This window comes from Ursus arctos, unplaced genomic scaffold (genome assembly GCF_023065955.2).
Source record: "Ursus arctos isolate Adak ecotype North America unplaced genomic scaffold, UrsArc2.0 scaffold_37, whole genome shotgun sequence".
NCBI lineage: Eukaryota > Metazoa > Chordata > Mammalia > Carnivora > Ursidae > Ursus > Ursus arctos.
Genome location: NW_026623053.1, coordinates 8990866 through 9008926, shown reverse-complemented (window position 1 = coordinate 9008926; position 18061 = coordinate 8990866). Strand labels below are relative to the sequence as shown.

The window sequence follows — 18061 nt, the reverse complement described above, 5'->3', positions numbered from 1 at the left end:
GGGGTGCCTGGGTGGCTCAGTCAGTTGGGAGTCTGTCTTCGGCTCAGGTAATGATCCCAGGGTCCTGGGGCTCCCTGCTTGGTGGCAAGTCTGCTTCTACCTCTTCGATCTCTCTTGCTCTCACTCTCTCTCAAATAAATAAATCAATAAAATCTTCAAAAAAAAAAAAAGAAATATAACTCAGTATAGATATTAAAAAAATTGGAGAGCAAGAAGAAGGGCAACCAGTTAAGAGACAATTCCAACAATTCCAGTGAGAAATTTTGGATAATGGATAATGGCAAGTGTCTAGATGGGCAGAGGCAGTGGTAAAAGAAAATATTTTGGAAAAAAAAAAAGATGCTTAATTTTATGAAGGTGCTTGTGGAACATTCTTATGAAGATATCCAGTAGAAAGTCTGATTCAGAAGTCTGGAGTTTGAAAGAAAAGTTAACTCTAAAGATAAACTCTGAAATCAGTAACACTAATTTTGTAATGTCTGGTCAAGGGAGGTAACTTTGACCTCTTACTTCTCTCAGTGAAGACTCCACTATTCTATCATCATCAAGACCATCAGTGACCTTTGAGGATTCCACTTGATATTATACAAATATTAGTACCAACCTTTTTATTAGAGTCAGGGTTGAATAAATATGAGTACAGCATTCTAAATATATTTTCTTCCCTGGCATAATATCATGGCTTTATCATCCTGATAAATGATGATTATGTAAAGCTATCCAACCTAAGGTTATTTTACAAATCTTTACTGTTGATTATATGTCTAAGCAGGTAATTGGTAATTAATTGAATATTTATTTAAACATTTAAAAAATTAGTATATTTTTAGTGTTGCTGCTGAAGTCACTAAATCACATGAAGATAACTCTTTATTAACCAAATATGTCCATATCCACTAGAAAAAGAATCACATACTATTTTATTTCACTTTTCAAATTATGCTCAAATATATTTTTTAACTAAGTTTGGCATAAAAGGCAGAATGTAAACATGCAGAAATGAATTCACTTGAATAAGAACAAAGTTTCTTCTAATATTGTGATATATATTGTTTTGAACACAGAGCAAAAACTCTAAGGATCAAGACATGCAGGATATCAAATCAAAACTACAATGAGATATCACCTCACATCTGTTATGATGGCTATTATTAAAAGCATAAAAGATGACAAGTTTTGGTGAGGATGTGGAGAAATTGGAACCCTTGTGCACAGTGGATAGAAATATAAAATGGTGCAGCTGCTATGAAAACCAGTATGGATGTTCCTCAAAAAATTAAAAATAGAACTACTGTGGAGTGCCTGGGTGGCTCAATTGATTAAGTGTCAGGAGTCTGCTGGAGATTCTCTCTCCCTATCTCTCTGCCCCTCCCCTGCTTGCACTCTCTCTTTCTCCCTACAATAAATAAATCTTTAAAAGAAACAGAACTACCATCTGACCCAGCAGTCCCACTTCTGCATACATATTCAAAAGAACTGAAATCAGGATCATGAAGAGATATCTGCATTCTCATGTTCACAGCAGCTTTATTCACAATAGCCAAAATATGAATGGGTAAAAAAAAATGTGGTATATATACACATATATACAATGGAAAATTATTCAACCTTAAAAAAAAAGGAAAAATTTTCCATTTGTGACATTGTGGATGAATCCAGACAACATTATGCTAAGTGAAATAAACCAGACACAGAAAGACAAATACTACATAATCTCACCTACATGTGGAATCTAAATAGTCATAGAAGCAGAGAGTAGAATGACGGTTGCCAGCAGTGGGGGTTGCGGGGAATGGGGAGATGTTGGTCAAGCAGAAGGTTTCAGTTACAGAAGTTGAACAAGTTCTGAAGATTTAATATACATTACGGTGAATATAGTTGATAAAATTTTATTGTGTTTTTGAAATCTGCTGAGAATGTTGATCTCAAGTGTTCTCACCACAAACAAGGAAAGGAAAAAGAAAGGGTAAACTATGAGAGGTGATGAATATATTAATTAGCTTGATTTTGATGATCATTTCACTATATGTGCATATATCAAATCATCGGGTTGTACACCTTAAATATACACAATTTTTATGTGTCAATTATACCATAAAAAACCTGAAAAATGTCATATGATCAGTCAAGATTATAACGTTTACATTTTGAGGACTCTGAAAAGTTATATTTGATGCAAATCAATGAAGTGTATCAATGTCCAATGAGAGTGTTCTTCAACAAAAAGTCATTTATTCATGTGGCACTTTTTGTGAAAGTTTTGGAACAACACCCACATATCCTAATATAGCTACATGGATCCAAACGGTTTTATGATTTGAAAACTCAAAATATAATTGTAACTAATAAAGATATTCAAGAGAGTAGAACAAGTGAAGACAGGGCCAGAGGAGATTTTTAAAATGTTTTAAACAGTGAATAGTATTATTAGAGTCAGCATAGAAACTTTCAGAATTACAGTATTAAAGAATATAATACTTACTTGGACATGTTCCATCAAGTTTTCTGTAGTTTTTTTTTTTAAGTATAATTGATTTAGAAATAAAATTGATAGCATACACAAAAGTAGCAGCTAATAGTGTTCCTGAATAGGCCTCTTTTGTCAGACTTGCTTATTAAACAGACAAGAAATAGCTGAACTTAGCACATAATTTTTTGCATGTAAATTGTATTTCTAAAATTCTTAGAAATAGTTTATTTTAGGTAGATTAAGAATACCCTCTTTAAAATTTACAAAATCAATTTGCATAACCAGACCTTTAAAACTGATAATGAAACATTAAACTTGGTCCATCCTACAAGTGAATCATTCTACACTTTAGTTCATTGCGATCTAACCTAGATATTTTTGTTATATTAAACCAAATACATATGTTTTAGTGAGGAAAAATATTCCTGTTGTTACTTTGTTCCATACAGCTGTACATTATAGAAAAAGACAATTTCAATTTCTATATAAATTATTCTTTGAAACATTTTCCTTTGAAACAAATGAGGTAGTGAAATAGCAGAGAAAAACAACTAAAAGAAGAACAGGTAAAATAAGCACATGATTTTCCCTTTGCTCTTCAGTTAAAGGCTATGTTTAAAATGCCATCATTTTAGTTAACACCACACTTTACAGCTAAACCATTAGGGCAGTTCATTAAATTCAGAAGCAAAGGAAAATATATTTGGTATGACTTCAATTTCTAAACATCATTCTGGTTTATACCACTGATGTAAATGTAAATTGTAAAAACAAAAAAATAAAAATAACAGATAAACATAGTATGAATATATGTTAAATATAATCTCTCAGTAAAAAAGGCAATTAAAAAGTAGTAAGATATAGTTTAAATGAACAATTACCAAATATTTTAATAGTGAGAATAATATTTAATGTTGGCTAGGGTACAGTGAACAGGTCCTCTTAGGCATTGTAGGTTGGAATTAAATTAGTACATCTAGTCTGAAGTCACTCTGGCAGTTAAAGTCAAGAGGGTTTAAAAGAGGCTGTTCCTTTATGACCAAGGAATTTCATTTCTAAGAATCTACAATTATAAAATAGAAAAAACTGGGCTATAGAATTGTGTAAAAAATGTTTACAGAAATAGTATTACTAAGAGACAAAATTAGAAATAGTAAATGTTTGACTCCAGGTAGATAGATGAATATATAGTACGTCTACATAAAGAATTCCATGAAGCTATCTAAAATTCTATTTTATAAGAATATTTAGTGATATAAAAAATGCTCACAAATAAGAAGATAAAATTGTATAAATTATATAATCCAATTTGGTAAAAATAAAGAAAATATATCATATATATACACATACACACACAAGTTTAGAAAGTCTAAAAGAACAGATGAGATAAATGATAGATGGATATATGATAGGTAGATAGATAAATAGATAGGATGAAAGATGTAGACAGAAAGTGATTATACCTTGGTAGAATTATGGGTAAATTTTCTTTTCCTTTTTCTTTTTTCTTTTTTTTTACCCTCCATGAACATGTAGTAGTTTCATTATTATTTTTTTAAAGAACATGTTGTAAACCTCTAGGACATATATTTTATTACATAATTTATCACATTTTAATTGCTTAGAAGAGTAACAGCTTTAATTCTAAAGTTTAATATATATTTTGGGGAAACTGGCCCCATCTCCATTTTGTCCTCTCATCCCTGGATGTACCTTTAGAACATGATCTATATGGAAATTAGCATGGTAGAACTATTAAATAATGACACTGCTCTTGCAAGCACTGATTCAAAAATAAAATGTAAGTTAATAAATTCTTAATAAAAATGACACTATTTCACAGAAGGACACTACTGGAGATTGCTGGTTGATTAAACCTCCAGCAAGATACATTTGTTTTCCAGTTCCATACTTCCTGATTCCATAGTAATAACTGCAGTGCAGAATTACTGCTTGCATTTACCTCAGCACAAGAAGACCTGATGCTTTTTACCAGAACATTGTGTTTCCTAATTTGCTTTTCAATTTCCTGGACATACCAAGAAAAATAAAATGAGTTAAAAAAACAAAACAAAAACCAGCGCCTGAGATTCCAATTGAGATCACCTGAAAATACAATAAAAATGTAAAAAGAATTTATCCACAAAAACAAAAACAATTTTAACATAACAGAAATTGAAATCGAAAGTATATTTTGTTGACATAAATCTTCATTTTAAATATTTTTATTTCTATATTAGATTAATAGCTAATATTTGGGTACACTTAACCTCCTTTTTATGTTATTGATTTTCTATAATGGAGTTTATAAGAGAAAAGTGCATCTAGCTGGAATAAATATAAGCAATAAACTCTATTATATATATTTTTTGGTTTACAAAAAATACTTTGCTAAAATACATTTTGTTTTTTGTTTGTTTTTTAAAGATTTTATTTATTTATTTATTTGACAGAGAGAGAGAGAGAGCCAGTGAGAGAGGGAACACAAGCAGGGGGAGTGGGAGAGGAAGAAGCAGGCTCCCAGCGGAGCAGGGAGCCCAATGTGGGGCTTGACCCCAGGACTCCGGGATCATGCCCTAAGCCGAAGGCAGACGCTTAATGACTGAGCCACCCAGGTGCCCCATGCTAAAATACATTTTGAATCACAGTGACAGAACTCTGCTTCCAGAGATATGAAGATTATTTAGTAGTGAAAAAAAATATTTACAAGTGACATGATAATAGACTTCTAACACTTCAGTAATCCTAGAATACAGTAGCAAGGTGATAAGTAGTGATGGTGTTTTCTGCTCTTTCTAGATAGAGTCGCAAATTAATTTGGGAATATATTTCAGCTTTTCTTTTTTAAAATTAGGACAAAGATAAACTCAGATGTGTTTTAAGTGTCATCAGCAGAATGTAAGGAAATCTAAACAGCCTATCATTTTTAAAAGTGTTTTAGCCTAATTTTATTTTTCATTTACTCATTACAAAATTTGAAACATGTTGGAGGTAGTTTGAGATATTTAAATTAACCCTCTAACCAGTTTAGATAAATTTAGATTAAAATATTTCTTAGATCTTTACAGTTCCAATTAGATTTTATAGATTTTATCCTTTGTATTCATTACATAGGCTAGGCTAAAAAAACAACTGGACCCAGATACATAAAAGATCAGCACGATGGGAAGTTACTTCTTGCTCCATGGAATTTCTAAGTTTACAGGGTATAGGGAATGTCTCCTCCCCCAAATCACTTGAGAATCCAAACTGAGGGCAACTTCTCTAACTTCAATATGGAGTGTGCAAGGTTGCCTTGAAGATCATACTCGCAGTCAGTCAGAATGGGAAATGAGCACAGAGGAGTACTTTTAACAGATGGGGTGGGGGTGGGGGTGAGGGGTATTCACAGAAGTGAATATAGGCGCATGCACATATCTGTCTGAAGGAGAAGCTGGAAGATATAGTTTAGGAGAAAGAACATGTTTTCTTGGAGGCCTGCAAACAGCCACAACCCAAGTTGGTTCTTCCACCCGTGTATATTTACTCTTGCCTAAGTGAGACAACCTAATTACCCACTAGTTAGGAAAGTCTGCCCAAAGTCTATTAAGTTTGAATTTGGTTCCTTGTACTCTAATGACCTATGAATTGAGAGAGAAGTTATGAGTCCCTTCACACTCAACATTAGAGCAAAACTGTTGTATGAAAACTCCTGTTTAAGAAAGGGAAAAAATGAGAAATACATCACAGTTCCTAGTTTATGGCAGGATAAAATCCTACAAGGTAGGCACTGTGGAAAGCCCCTTCCCAGAGACCTAGAGAAGGTTATTTATTTATTTATTATTTATTTCTTCTTCTTCTTCTTCAGTGTATCCTGTGGCTCTTGGCTCTGCCCTTCGAGAAGCCCCTCCTTGTTGTCTTCAGTGGCTACATCGAAGTAGGTGGGGTGGAGTATATATTACCTGGAAATTCCACAGTTTGGACAACTATTTCCCTGCTGGTGAAATTCCTGGCATTGACTGGATGTGATGATCACGTTCTACCTTGCCCCCCTTACAGGGAGATGAAGGCTTCTTTCTAAGTTTTTAATATAACATCAGACTTACAGAAAAGTTGAAAGAATAATGCTAAAATCCCCATATCTGTATCACTGAAATTCCCAAATTGTTAATAATTTTATGGGCTTGTGGTTTCTGAGACAATATAATTCCATTAAAAATGTATATGCTTCTGATAAGTTCCATGTTCCAGTCATTTCCATGTTCCAGTAAATGATGCCAAAGTTTTTCTCGCCATAATTTTTAAGTCAGTTCTATTAAGTTGGCTTTATTTCTTTGTTCTTCCTCTTCCTCCATTTCTCTCTCTCTCTCTCTGATTCTGTCTCTCTCTCTTTCACCAATATTGCTTTAAGGTCATCTGAAACAGTAGGGGTGCATGAGAAGACGGCCCCTCTCAAGTTGATTTTTGCACGAGCTGAAGCCCTTTGATTATACTGTCTTAATGTGCCTTTGGTTCTCAGAGCTTTCTTCAGTTTCATCTCTTATTGTTCAGGGTTCAGAGAAGTTGCATTTTCAAACCCTACGATGCTTTTAATCTAGCTTTCGCTATTCCCTTCAATCTCTGTTTAAAAACACCTAATTCTTGCCTGAGCTCAGCTCTTTCTCATAACACATGGCTCAGTGTAGCAAAGAACAGTCACACATTTATAAACTTTCTAGTTTTTTCTCATCACTTACCCTAGAGCTATGGGTCCAGAAGGTATTTGTTCTACCTTCCAAATAATAACAAGTGAGAGTTTTCAAGATGTTTTGCTACCACATAGCCCCCGATTCCACTTTGTCACTTGCTGTATCCATTTTTTCTCACCATCTACCACGACCTCCATTTGTTTTTTGTTGTTAGAGCAAAATTTCATGTTATAATACATTTTAATTTTTTACAGCAGCACTCCATTTCGATATTATCATTTTCCTACTCGTTAAGGTGAGCTGGGCTATAGAAAATGGAGCTAAACATGTAATACTTTGAAATAGTATCACTCTCATGCAAACTGTCTTGGGACATGCCTAGGAAATGACCAATCCTGGGGGTAGTGTAGGGGCACTCTAGGAGTTTCTATTTAGGGCAGAAGAAAGGGGAAGAAGTATAAAGCAGTGCTCATGGGTAATTTTTATAAGATGGACCCAGAAATGTGCGTATCACTTTCCTCACATTTTTCCAGAGGATACTTGGTTACATTCACAGCAATCCGCAAAGGAAATGAAGAAAAGAGCCTTAGTTTTGCACCCAGAAAAAAAAAAAAAAAAAGAGCAGGTGAGCAGGTAGTCTTCACCTCATTTCTGAATTTCTCAAAGTGATTGCATAACTCATGAGGAATCAAATATGTATAAAAATATAAAATTATTAAGGTTAAAGAAAAGTAAAAGTAAAATGTGTTGAACGGAGAGCACAACAGTAACCACTGAATTTATAGACATTCATAATCTACATTTTATAATTTGAAAGGAAAGACTTCTTCCTTCAGTTCCTTGAAGGAATATAGATATATACTTTGGTCACTGTCTCTTTGCTTATACGTTTTGATATCAGTGATGATGAAATTATTATTAGGCTGTGAGATTTTACATTTTATTTCAAGAGTATTGTGCATCTAGACAAAGGGAAAAAAAGGCAGAAGGTAAACTTTCAAGTTTCAATAAAGCTGTAATTTCTGATCACTCTGTGGCTTAGATACAATTATGCCAGTCACAACGCAAATATTACTTTCCTTTTTAAGAAAACCAATATCTTTTAACAGTAGGAAGGATTTTCTGTGTCTACATAATTCATTTCTGTTAGGGTTATCATATTTGTTTTCCTGATATAATTCAGGAGTTTGTTGTGGCAAGGGAGAAGAACACTGGACTGCAAAATAAATGCTAAATAGTACATATTTAATATTGAATCTGGAGTGTACTACATTACACCTCTTTCTAGCTTATACATCTGAAACAAAGGGATTTTAATATATCCTGAATGTGGTCAAGGACAATAAACTCTATTAGTGTGGCAACAGTATTCCATGTGTACATAAAAATGAAAGCTAATGATTATACTTATTAAGCAGTGATTAACAGAGCTTGTTCAATCTTTATGAAACATATGGTAAATCCTATCACTGTGCCTGTTTTACAGATGAGAAAATTGAGGCTCAATAGTTTCAGTACTTACCCAAGATCCAAAAACAAAAAATAAAATAATAAAGCTACTTACAATGATAGAATATAAACATCCATCTATCTGATCCTAAAATTCAGTCAAAATTGCCAGTATAATATATTGCCCTATATTAAAAAGCAAATACTTTTATACCATTTGATCTGTGCCAACATAATTCTAGCAGCTTTGCATCTATTAACTCATTTAATCCACACAACTGAACAGGGTACATATTTCTATTATGGAAGAGGAAAATGAAGAATGGGAAGGTTGAAGAGACTGCTCATGTTTACACAGCTAGTAAAGAGGAGAGACCTAGGATTCATTCCCCCAGCTGTTTGGCTCCAGGGTTTACATATTTAACTACTTCTCTATCCTGTGTCTCACATAATGGTCAATTCCTACGAAGAACAAATTTTATTAGAGCAACAAATGACCCATTGGTACCCCAAGTAAAGTGCTTTCTTACAATACATTAAACTGATTATAGCCTATTGCCTTTTGGTTAACTGTTGATTATTGACTAAACACATAGCATTGTCCAACTGAAAAAATACGTTTGTTTATCTGTTGCTCTGCGAACTTCATATATACTCAGGCCCTGAAGGCTATTTTGCTAGAAGTAATTAAAATTCATAAATATGGCATTCCTCTCTATACACATTTTAGTGTGTATTTCAAACCAGGCAAGACACAATGAGATTATGTTATATACCCAGCATGACTTCAGTTATGAATGACAGTCATATCTCATATCCTCAAACCTATGATATTTTTCTATTTCTCTCACTCAATCAACATTGCAGTGTCATAAACAACTTCAAATTTAATGACAGCATGAACATATCCCTTTGTTGAAAAGTTGAAATTAAGTTGTTTCTTTACAATGAAAGTAAAGTCTTATTGTTAAAAAGAAGAAGCTTACAGAGAGTAATGTATTCTAAAAGATATCTTTTGGCCCATCTCATCCTACCTAGTCAATAATCATGACTTTGATATCAAAACAAAACACAATGAATAGAAGATTAAAATGACAACGAATGCACACACCGTGGCTTGGGTTTAACATCTAACACCAATTTTTCTTTACCTGGGAAATTTGATCTTCCACTAGTTTCTGTTTTAAAAGTTATTTGACCATTTCTCCAAACCATATATGCAAATGCAGTATGACGATCAAACTGAATCCTGGCCATGAGGATGGCCCTTGTGCGGGGCCACACGTGGAGAATCTGCTCCTGGGGGCTAGTGCTCCACAGGAGTAGCACTGCTACAATGTGAGTCCTGAGTTCTGCTGAATACCAACCTCCCACTTGTCCATCCTTAGATTTAGATCTATTTCTTACCAGAATCCTTCTGAGAAGATAATGCAGGGATTCCTCGTTGAGGCAGTCAATACTGCCTCCGCTCAGCAGCACACTCCATTCACTTTATGAATCAGTCTTTCCTCAGCACTGTCATAGGTTTGGGACCCACGAGAGAGTTAAAGATGTGACCTGAAGACAGCACACCTAGAGTTCCACTGAACTGGAAACATTATTCCTGAAAGCAGAGAAAAAGAGTGCTCTCTGAAAAGAGAATTAAACTTTAGTATAACTGATAGAGGTAACTAAGCTTCAATACACTCAGCAATAAACTCTATCAAATGTCTTCCTCTAATTTTAAAACTCACAGCACTAGAATATAAATGTGTTCCCTAAAAGCAAGTAGTAAAGTATCCCATTTTCTTTCCCATTTATTCCCAAAATCTCTAGAAAAGTACCCATGAATGAACATTATCTCTTCATTCTACAGTTAGGGAAACAGAGACATTGACGGATTAATTAAACAGATGACACCACTGGTTTAAAATTTTTTGCCCCTAAAGCCAGAGATATTCCATAAAATTATAAAACTACTTTTTTTTTAACTTTAGGTTAAATGAAATGAGAAAATTAAACAAATGCATTAATGTTGCTCCCCTAAGATGTGCGTTACCAAAACCGAGATGGGATAGGTGATTTTAAGTGCATTACTCAGGTATTCCATTACTTACAACCTTTAATGGATGGCTTAACAGTCTCCCATTAATGGGTACTATCTTAAAGTAAGGTGTTCCCTAATGAGTAGATCTGGCAACATGAGTGGATAGAATTCATCCATACCAAAAGCCTCATCTTCAGTGAAGAGCAAGGGCCACTAAGACACATAAAAATGTTTCCTAAACTTAATCTAGAGGCTGTATTTGGTTATATTATATTATTTTTACATTATGTCACCTTATTCACCTTGGATCCAAATCCAAGTAGTATTTGTAAACAAATTAGAACTTCACGTGAATAAAGTAAAACATTTAAATACATACTCTTTTGTTCTCAGAGTATTTCCCTTAGGAAAAACCCTTCCTCTCAAAATTTAATTTGAATAGTAGGGTGAGAAATTGTTAATGACCATTTATTTCAGAACTGCTTATCTAATCTAATGTCAAAGACTTACTTCAGAAAGTTCACTGTATTCTTTTGATTCATTTTTTACTGTATCGTTAATTACAAATGGGTTCTGAATGAAGAATGGTGTGTATCTTTCTGTTACCACATTTTCTTGACCCATATTCCCAGAGATAACATTTTCCAGTTTATTCCAAGCTTTCCATAATCATCTTGCTTAAGGTCAAGAAAAAGACACAATAATGAGAAAAGAGAACAAACAGCAGCTAATGGTAGGAGCAGTTCATAGAGGGCTGTAATGGCAATTCCACCCAGACAGCAAAGGAATGCAGCATTTTCACTGAGCGCTACCTGACAGATTCCATAATCAAGGGAAAGCCTTAATTGATGACACTTCATTAGCATAATGAGTTGAAGCTGGGAAAAGAGAGTCCCTTATTAATTAATCAAGCAAAGCACGAACTGTTTCAGTCTCCTACACTCTGCCATTTTCCATTAATCAAGAAAATGTGTATTAAACTCATTTGAAATCCCGGCATGTGGATTATCATTCCAAGGAAGAGCAATGGCAAAATGGTTTGCCCAGTTGCACACATCTGCTCTGGACTCATGCATGCCTCCAATTCAGATTTGCAAGGCTGAAACCATGCACAGAGAACAGAGAATAAGTGGTTCTCCAAAACATGTAAATCAGCATCTCATTAGGAAAGTAAACAAAACCCCATCAGCCTCACTAGGAAAAAAAATAAATAAATAAATTATTTTGCCATGCCTTTGCCTATTGTCCAAAACCTCTGTTGCATATATACATATGTATTACACAAAATTAATATATAATATATATATCATACACAAAATTTTTATAACCTGTTCAAGATCCATAACTGATTCTAGATTCACTATTTCTGGCTATTCATATTCTATCAGGTCACAAGAGAAATGATGATTGGTTGTGGGCTCTGGTACAAAGAAGTCATACACCCTAGGTCCCCAACTAACCAAGGCACAGGTGTTGAGAATCAGTGCTAATGAGGTTAACAAGCCAAGATCAAAACTGTGGAATCCCTATAGTAGAATGGACTTGAAGAGAGACTAAAATCAGGATTCTATTATTGTAAGGTCACTTCCCTGTGTTGTGTTTCATAATCTTCAGGTGAGAGGTCGCTCTCAACACATTAATAAGGTAAAGATTTTGAAAACAGATCACTGGAAAGGAAGTCTATAGACTTGGATTTTATATCTAGGTTTGACAACCACTAACTAGCTATGTGGCTTACTTAGTTCAGTCCCTGGATGATAAGAGTGTTAGTTTATTCCTAGATAGTAAGAAGTCTGAACTATAGGAACTCTTATACTGGTTTTTATAGTCTAAGATCAAAGGCCATTAAGAAAAGAAAGCAATTCAGATCAGGCAAGGGTCTGATGTACTCAGGTAACCAGCCACAAAAATGTTACACAATTTTATAATAATTGTTTAATCAAACTCTTTACTTGCTTTGAATCTATCTGTGTCAATGTCCCCACATATTGTTGTGCCAATTGTGTACTATCCAGACAGAGACCAGGTGACCAGGGCTCTCTAAAGTTATACAATGCCCAAGCTGCATGGCTACACATGACAGCTGTGCAAACCCAGCCAGGTAAAACCAAAGTCAGTTTGTCCATTTTTGTCTACATATTTCATATTGATCTATACCTGCTCCAGTTCAAAATGGATGTGAAGATTTATACAGATCTTAGTGGTTTCAGGATAAGAAAAAAAAAAAAAAACTGATCAAGCAGGAAAAAAAAATGTATCCATTGCCTATTTATCAGCATTATTTTTAAGTGCTTGATATTCAGAAAACAAATTTGTAAGACAGAAAAGTGATTCATCTAAATATTCAAGTGGATGCATTAAGCCCAGTAACAAAATATATCCACATGTGGAAGCACTCTGGGCATTCTAGAACTTAAGTGCAGTGATATACAGATCACCAGAAAACAGCCATTACTGCTCCAGGGGCTCTTTCATGTCAGCCAAATTGGTCCCAAGTGCTGAACATTAACTATTTGAGCTCTGAGTGGAGAATGGGCATTACCTCCTTGCAGGGCAATAACTTGTATCAATTTGGAAAGAGCTCAGATTTGTGATGAGGAAGATTTTATAGTAATAAATTGTATTTTGTAACTCGAAAATGGCTGAAGCCATCACCTATTACACGGGATGATGACCGGGGACTGCATGTTCTCAGTAGCTATTTTTTCTTATAAATATTTCATTGATTTTTCAGACCCACAAAGATTCCCTGTTGTCATAAAGTTGGTTTAATACATACAATAGACTTTGTTCTATGCATATAAAATGAAATCTCCTCTCAGGGATAGTAGAAATAGGAAAATGCCTGTTATATGCAGGATCTAACTATTTTTGAATTCCAACTATTGACTTTCCAGGAAGACTTTCAGACCTTTTCATTGTCTGCTGAATATTTTTGCAATGTTCTGTTTTTGTGTACAAGCATTATCAGTCAATAAAGAAACATAAAACTGATTTTAAAATGCAAAAACATATCATATGCCAAAAACAAAGTGAACATAATTGAACACAAACAAAAATGAAAAAAACAGCCAGAGTGATAGCAATTCTTTTCTTAGATTCTGAGAAATGCTATGAGAAATACATGTTTATTTCAATAAATATCAGAGAGCTGCATTTTGACAAAGAATGGCTCTCCCCTATTGTTGTAAAAATAATAAATTCTTATAAAAAGGTAAGAATTGAGATAAAATAAAAGGATGAAACCCATTATATCTTGATAACCTGAGAATATAAAGTAAGGCTGAAACAACTGCTTCACATAAAACAACAAAATAACAGAACCATTTAAAAGAAAATTCTACAGATGGCTAATTTAATAGAGATTTAAATATTTTCAAATTTTAAAGTAAGTACAGTTATTTTAAAATGTAGCTAGAATTTTAGAGAGGTGCAAGTAAGTTTAGGGGCTTGCCTACCAACCCACCTTTGAAATGATCTTACATCTGAAAAAGCCAATCATATTCAACAAGTATGAACTTAGTTCATACATGCATTATCCTTTTCAGCCCATTTTCAATACTATTTTGTGTGTTCCAAAGAGTAATGCCCCAAGTAAACAAACAAACAAACAAACAAATAAAACCACTCATGAAAGATATAAGGCACACATCTGAGGGAAAGGAAATTAAAGTCATTCAAAAGTTCAAAGAACATTATTCTTAGAGAACGGCAACTTTAGAATAACCTTACAGTACCAGAAAAGTTACAATTTATTTAACTTCATATCTGCTATTTTCCATAAATCTTTAAGCAGGGCAGGAAACAGCAGAAGAGAATGAAGAACTGCTTTTAGTAAGCACATCGAAGAAAGATCTAGATGTCCACTGTCTCTCTGTATATTTTCCTCTATGTCCAACTCATAATTAAGCAGAGAATAATGCACTGACTACTGCTAGGAAAAAAAAAAAAGTCCATCCCCAATTTCAAAGCCTTTTGTTTATTCAGTCACAAAGCACACTCTGTAGTCAAGAGGTAAGAGGCAGTTTTACCATTACCATTTACCATCTTTTAATATTTCCTGAGCATTCCCTAGATCTATTGCACTACACAAGATATTTTGTAGGCATAAAAGCCTAGGCTCACAGAGAAGGAGTAATGGTCAAGTGACAAAATGAACAAGTGATGAAGGCAGAAACAAAATCTGTATCTTCTAATTGCCAGGTCACTGCTTCATGCTAATGCCTGTTTTATTGTTTTGCTGGACCAATACGTGTACCTGATAATCCTTCTTGGAAAACTGTAAGAAAAATTCATGCTATTTTAACAGGAAGACTGAGAGAATGGAAATGAATAGGATTTCTGTTCTTGATTCTTTTTATATGTGAAATTGGGGGTCTAAGAAATTACTCTGCTTAACAATAATACTAAGAGCCACAGTCATTAGGCCTCTTAGTAGCTGCAAAAGAAATACAAAAATTCAATTTTGATCTATTTTAATAAGTACATCTTTAAAGTATGTAATGCAACATATTATTACAGCAGAATCTTATGCAGTTATAACTAATCTGGATATTTTATTACTGAAAAATTTTGGTTATGGTATGATTTGAAATTACTGGTATAATTCATTGTATAAAGAAACTTTCAAGGAATTTGTGTTTTAATTTTTATTTTTTTAAGGATTTTATTTATTTATTTGAGAGAGAGAGAGAGATCACAAGCAGGGGGAAGGGTAGAGGGAGAAGCAGACTCCCCGCTGAGCAGGGAGCCCGATGTGGGACTCGATCCCAGGACCCTGGGATCATGACCTGAGCCACAGGCAGATGCGTAATCGACTGAGCCACCCAGGCACCTATAAATTTTGGTTTTAGAGAGCACTTATTCCAGGAAGTTTCTGTGTAAAACCAAGAGCCAAAATTTAAGACAAAATATAGTTTTACAATGATTATTTTATTACTGTAAATCTTTCAAAGAGGAATTAAAATTAATTTTTAAAAACTGGGACAATTCAGGACCTCAATAGTTTGTTCATATATATATATATATATATATATATATATATATATATATGTAAATATATATGTAAATTTTATACATATTATATACTATATATACATATATATGTAAATTTTATTCAACATAGAGGTGAGGAATAAATGAAAAGCTTAGATGAACAGTTAAGACACAGTACAAGACCTAGAAAACTTTGCTAGCCATGATGTGATTATCTCCACACAAACCTAAAGGCTAATGCTGTTTCTTCAATAATTTTGGTAATCTCAAATCATCTCACTTATGTCTATGATTTTTACAAAGAGAATTATTCACATTTTTATATCCAGGTTTCATTGAGAATAGTATCCATGGATATTATAAGGAAATGTAAGAAAGTTAGTGCACTCACCACACTTTGGCATCTCTATTCAAGTATTTACCTCTACTTGTTTTAGAACATAGATTCAGAATACATTTGATTATAGAAACTTTAAAAATTTGAGTCTGAGTTCATTTGAAATAGAGTAGCAATATGTTCTAAATCAAACCTTCAACTAATAATTTAAGTGTGCTCATGGGGAAAATGACACACAATTTGAAACTAATACTGTTCCAAGAAATTGATATATGCTCATTCAACCACAGAGATCAGTCAAATAGGAGTACATACTAAATTTTTAAGATTTGTTTTACTCTGCTAACTTACTGCAGTATTATTGGCTTGCCTCCCTTGCACCTTTCATTGGTCCTTTTTCACTGCCCTCTTCCAAGTCTATGATGAACAGCTGATACAAAAAGAAGTGTATAAACACAACTCATTATATTTATAAAGAGGTGATCTCACGGGATTTACCTTACAAATCCTGTCATTTTGTGACAGTTTATAAGAATTTATAGAAATTGTATGTGTGTATCAGCATTTGTGTAGAAGCAATACTGTATGTTCAAGATTGTTAAATCAATAGATATTGACTACTGGTGGAAACCAACAGATTTAAATTCTGCTTATATGTTTCAAATTGGAATAGAGATCATGGTTATCAATTTCCGAGAAGAACCTAGTAGATTAATATCAGATATAACACTTTCAATTTCTTAAATAAAAGCTATGTACAGGTAAGTGAATTTTATCATAAACAAAAAAGCTTTAGAAAAACAAAAAAACAGGGAGCCTGGGTGGCTGAGTCCTTTAAGTGGCTGCCTTTGGCTCAGGTCATGATTCCAGAGTCCCGGGATCAAACCCCACATTGGGCTACCTATTCAGTGGAGAGCCTGCTTCTGCCTCTGCCCCTCACCCCGCTCACATGTGCTCTCTCTCTCTCTCTCTCAAATAAATAAAAAATATCTTTAAAATTTTTTTTAAAATTAGAAAAATGAAAAACAATCGAATATTTTGATACTATAACTCAATGGGGAAAGGAATGTTATCAAACTATATATTGGAAGAATTAATAATCACTGGAACATGTGAAATTTAATCACAATCATCATTTTAGATTTCTTTTTTGTATTTCTCCCTCTAAGGCCCTCACAGTTATTTTGGTAATATAGTGGAAGAAAGTAAAACCTCCACCATCACAAAGAGAAAACACTGCAATTCCATTATCGAAGTATATATGAATCACCCTTATGCATAGTGCACAGTTTTGCTTTTAAAGATGTTATTTATTTATTTGAGAGAGAGAGACAATAGATCAAGAGATTGTGGGGGGAGCAGGAGAGGGAGAAGCAGGCTCCCCACTGAGCAGGCAGCCCTGGGATCATGACCTGAGCTGAAGGCAGATGCTTAACTTACTGAGCCACCCAGACATCCCACAGAGAGCACAATTTTAACTAGAATGTAAAAAAGTTTCTGCCAAAGGTGAGACATAAAAAGTAAAAGGATCCTTCTAGAAATAACATCATTGAAGAATTCATGGATGCATTATAAAGTTCATAAGAGCAGGGAAAGCCACAATGGCTCTCTCTACCTGGGAAAGATAGGAAGTAATTTTGCATGTGTATGTGTGAATCAACCAAAGATCATAAGATTAATGCTCCTTCTCTTATTTCCCTAGGTCCAATCCATAGCATCTCTGTGCTTGTTTAGAAAATGTGCCACAATTGTCACTCCACCACATCTCTCATCCATGTACTCTTTCTGGTCCCACAAATAACCTTAGTTCAGGTTGCCTTTACCTCCCTAGAGGAATAGGAGAGAGGTGGGTAATTATAGAGGTCACAGTTTTAGAAGGTGGAATGCATGACACACCCAACATGTTTAATTGGAAGAAGAATACCTCATCCAAAGTAACAGTGGGTAAATCAGACAATGTAGGGGGCTGCAGATGCAGGTAGGTTCAAAGTTTTGTGATGGGAAGGTAAAAAAGTACATGTTTGATTATTTCTGATTTCTCGGTTAAGTACAAAGTTTGGTCATCAGTGGAGAGCAAAACAGAAAGAGAAGTAGGAACAGAACATACAGGGGAAATA

General features: G+C 34.1%; 1 long non-coding RNA gene across 1 annotated transcript in view; it reads right to left on the bottom strand.

The window, feature by feature from the left end:
- The window catches only part of LOC113266082 (uncharacterized), a 634890-nt gene that overhangs the window by 147690 nt on the left and 469139 nt on the right, over nucleotides 1–18061 (bottom strand). The window contains exon 10 of the long non-coding RNA XR_008957174.1: nucleotides 9994–10189. This is a non-coding gene — a long non-coding RNA (uncharacterized LOC113266082). The remainder of the gene's footprint in view (nucleotides 1–9993; nucleotides 10190–18061) is intronic.